General features: G+C 47.8%; 1 non-coding gene across 1 annotated transcript; it reads left to right on the top strand.

The window, feature by feature from the left end:
• Positions 1–469: 469 nt before the first annotated feature.
• Positions 470–662, top strand: LOC144507444 (U2 spliceosomal RNA). Its single transcript, XR_013500112.1, has one exon. It is a non-coding gene; the product is annotated as a U2 spliceosomal RNA (small nuclear RNA).
• The last annotated feature ends 3818 nt before the right edge of the window (positions 663–4480 follow it).

Genomic DNA, 4480 nt, shown 5'->3' with positions numbered 1-4480 from the left:
ATCAACAGGACCTGCTGACTGGACAAATGGAAGCAGTGGTTATGATCAGAAATTGGTGAACTTGATGTTGGCCTGAACTTCCCAATCCCCACCCAGTGACAGCGGGCTTACCTGGGGCGGATACAGCTCGCCATTGGTTGCCTGCGGGATCTTCCAGTCCTGCCAAAAACAATGGCAATTAGCATGGCTTGCCTGTCCCAGTGCCGGGGGCTTAATTTTGGCAGAACCAGGAGATCCCGGCAGTGGGAAGGGGCTGGAAAACCCTACCCATTGAAGTCCAGAAGGTTGCAAAGTGTCTCACCGGTGGTCTGACATCGTGTGAGGATCACTTAAACCTGTACAATCTTCCAGGTTCTTAAGAAGAAACAGCAGGTCAATGCTTGCTGTGCACCAACTGCTGTGTTTTTTACACTCCAACAAACGCTTCAACATGACTTCATCAAATAGTGATCATTTCTATTGTGTCTTGATTGCTTCTCGGCCTTTTGGCTCAGATCAAATGTAGTATCGACATCCTGCACTTGGTTGAAGTCAATGAGGTTACACTGAGGCTTCATTTGAAACAATTTTTAAAAGCGGCATCTAGGCCTTTTGGCTAAGATGCAAATGAGATCAAGCCTTGGAGGAGGTGCAATGCCTGCTCCAATCAGCTTGGATCATGTCGATCAAGCCCAAGACAGGAGGTGAGAGCCCTGTCCTGTCAGCTTGGATCGGGAATGTCTCACTTGCTGAGACTCTGGATTGGACTTCGATTGGACTGAATTGGATATATAAACAAAACAAAACGCTTCAACATGACTTCATCAGCTGTAAGGTACTTAGGGCTATCATGGCAGCACGGTGGTTAGCACTGCTGCCTCACAGCACCAGGGACCTGGGTTCGATTCCCAGCTTGGGTCACTGTCTGTGTGGAGCCTGCACGTTCTCCCCATGTCTGCGTGGGTTTCCTCCGGGTGCTCCGGTTTCCTCCCACAGTCCCAAGATGTGTGGGTTAGGTGGATTGACCATGGTAAATTGACCCTTAGTGTCTGTCCCAAGATGTGTAGGTTCGGGGGATTAGCCATGGCAAATGGGTGGGGTTACAGGGATAGGGTGGGGCAGGCGGCTTCTCAGTCAGAGTCAGTACAGACTTGATGGGCCGAATGGCCTCCTTTGCACTGATTCTACGATCTGTGGGAAGGTGCTTCAGAAATTCAGGTCGATTTTTCCTTTCTGTCTTTCCTACAGAAAGATCATTGCCATGGTTACAGGTTCCATTCTTTGCATAAAAGGTACAATTCTTCTCATACAAAATGTTGAACATGAACAAATATTATATTCGCCACACCCCTAATGGGTGATGATTAAGCACAGTGTGACAGAAGAATTTGAATTACTAACCCTGTAATTAGCTCTGTTCATGTTTAATATTACATCAGTCAGGAGACTGTGCATCCTCACACAGTAATTCAATATGTGACACCACACAGCCTCACGTGACGCCACAGCACAGCTGATCCCAGTCTTCTGAGGGACTTTTTGTTTAAATAAACATCTCCTCACAGTCAGCACTGCGGCGCACAACTTATCCGTAGAGATTAAAGCCGCAAACAAGTGGACTAAAATAAGTGATCTCCCTCTGTGTGCTATTTCTAGCACGCTGGTTAATGTGTGAGTGTGAATACCCTGCCTGTGTACCATCTTACACCAGTCACTGACCCAGATCCAATCAATGAGTTAAGCAGCGGAATCAGAAAGTCAAGACAAATTTGTTAACTCATGTGATAAAAATAGAAGGAACAGAGGGAATTAACCATCCATCACGCATCGCATCCTCTTAGAATCGTAGAATCCCTACTGTGCAGGCCCATTTGGCCCATCAAGTCTACATCAACTCTCTGAATCAACATCTTACCCAGGCCCACACCCCCTCCCTATCCCCTTAACCCCGTGCATTTACCATGGCTAACCCACCTAACCAAACATCTTTGGACTTTGGGAGGAAACCGGAGTTCCATGTTTTGGCAATTTAGCGTGGCCAATCCACCTAACCCACACATCTTTGGACACTAAGGGACAATTTACCATGGCCAATCCACCTAACCCACACATCTTTGGTCACTAAGGGACAATTTACCATGGCCAATCCACCTAACCCACACATCTTTGGACACTAAGGGACAATTTAGCACGGTTAATCCACATAACCTACACATCTTTGGACACTAAGGGAAAATTTAGCATGGCCAATCCACCTAACCTGCACATCTTTGGTCATCAAGGGGCAATTTAGCATGGCCAATCCACCTAACCTGCACATCTTTGGTCACTAAGGGGGAATTTAGCATGGCCAATCCACCTAACCTGCGCATCTTTGGTCACTAAGGGGGAATTTAGCATGGCCAATCCACATAACCTACACATCTTTGGACACTAAGGGAAAATTTAGCATAGCCAATCCACCTAACCTGCACATCTTTGGTCACTAAGGGGCAATTTAGCATGGCCAATCCACCTAACCTGCTCATCTTCGGTCACTAAGGGGCAATTTAGCACGGCCAATCCACCTAATCTGCATATCTTTGAACACTACGGGGCAACTTAACATGGTCAATCCACCTAACCGGCACATCTTTGGACACTAAAAGGCAACTTACCATGGCTAATCCATCTAACCTACACGTCTTTGGACATTAACGGGTAATTTAGCATGGCTAATGCACCTAACCAGCACGGCTTTCGGACTGTGGGAGGAAACCAGATCATGCAGAGGAAACCCACGCAGACACGGGGAGAACGTGCACACTCCACACAGACAGTGACCCAAGGCCAGAATTGAATCCAGGTCCCTTGTTGGGGACATTTTGAAAACGAAACATGGGGAGAAGCCAAACAGATTCTGAATCAATCTTGTCGGCATGACACTATCATCCACAGGTAAAATTACTCCTGTTGTGTATTCAGTGAAAGTGTAAACCTGGTTTACCCAAGAGCAAACAGAGAAACTCCTCAATTCTCTAATTTTTTTCTCTTTATCTGAGATTAACAGTGATTTCACAAATGTTTTAGTTCATTTATATTTTGGATTTCTGAATGAGGTTTCTCTTTTATAAATGTAATTTATTTTTGTGCTATAACCCAGCTCCAGACTCGACTATCTCAATCTCTCCATGGGTTTCAGCTCTTCCAGAGCTCCAATGTCCACTCGGCCCTACCCTGGGTCATTGTTGTTCTGCATCCTCTCCCCATGTCTCAAATTCAAAATTTTCACATCTGTGTTCAAATCTTTCCCGTTGGTCTCCTTTTCTCTCCAAACTTTCTCCAGCCAATGCAGTCCTCTGAGAATCCTCTCCACCTCCAGCTGTGGATCTCCCACCCCTTTCTCCCCTCCATTGCTGCCTCCAGCTATCTAAATGGCGTTCTCTGGATTCGCTCCTGCTCTCCACTACCTTCTCCCCCGGAACACCTTCCTTAAAACACATCTCTCTGACTAACACTTTTGCTCACCCTTCCTACTGTCCCATTCATTGTTGTGACTTGGATGAAGAGACAGAGGGCGGAATTCCCCCATCCGGGACTAAATCCTGTAGTGGGAGTGGGAACACGACATGGTTCCCCGCTGCGGAGGCTGGAGGGAGGACCACGCCATCTTTTCCGGCCCTGACCTTGTTAATTATGCGCCTGGGGATTTAATGGCGTATTCTATGATGGGCAGACATGCTGGCGTGAGTTCTGCCATCATATCTGGCGGCACGGTGGCACAGTGGTTAGCACTGCTGCCTCGCAGCGCCAGGGACCTGGGTTCAACTCTGGCCTTGGGTCACTGTCTGTGTGGAGTTTGCACATTCTTCCCGTGTCTGCGTGGGTTTCCTCCGGGTGCTCCGGTTTCCTCCCACACTTCAAAGATGTGCGGGTAGGCGGATTGGCCATGCTAAATTCTTCCTTAGTGTCCAAAAGATACGTAGGTTAGGTGGATTAGACATGGTAAATCCGCAAGGTTATGGGGATAGGGCAGGGTAGGATGCTCTTTTGGAGAATCAGTGCAGACTTGATGGGCCGAATGGCCACTTTCCGTACCGTAGGGATTCTATGGTTCTACATCTGGGTGCCATTTGGGTTCGCTGGAAGCTTCCATCCTGAAATCCAGAGGCAGCCTCAGGAATTGTTCGGATGAGTCATAACCTCTGCTGGTCAGGTGGATCTTTGGGCCACTGGCATTGTCAAGTATCAGGCATGAGTAAAAGATTCCAGTCGGAACCTCATCCGCATCCCATTAGCGGGATGCAAATCAGTTTCATTGTGGTCTCCAGCGGGATTTCCGATCCGCCGCAGTGGGTGCCAACAGAAATTCCCACCGGAAATTCTTGCCAGTGTGAATTTGATATTTGGGTTCCTGCTGAATTCTCCCCCTCCCCCCGTCCCTCTGCTATTGAAGCCACCTGCAGGATCATGGGAGAACTCCGCCCAGGGAGTAATGTATCTAAGACTGCTGACCGTATAA

The sequence above is a fragment of the Mustelus asterias genome, chromosome 18, assembly GCF_964213995.1.
Source record: "Mustelus asterias chromosome 18, sMusAst1.hap1.1, whole genome shotgun sequence".
NCBI lineage: Eukaryota > Metazoa > Chordata > Chondrichthyes > Carcharhiniformes > Triakidae > Mustelus > Mustelus asterias.
This window is presented reverse-complemented; position numbering and strand designations above follow the sequence as displayed.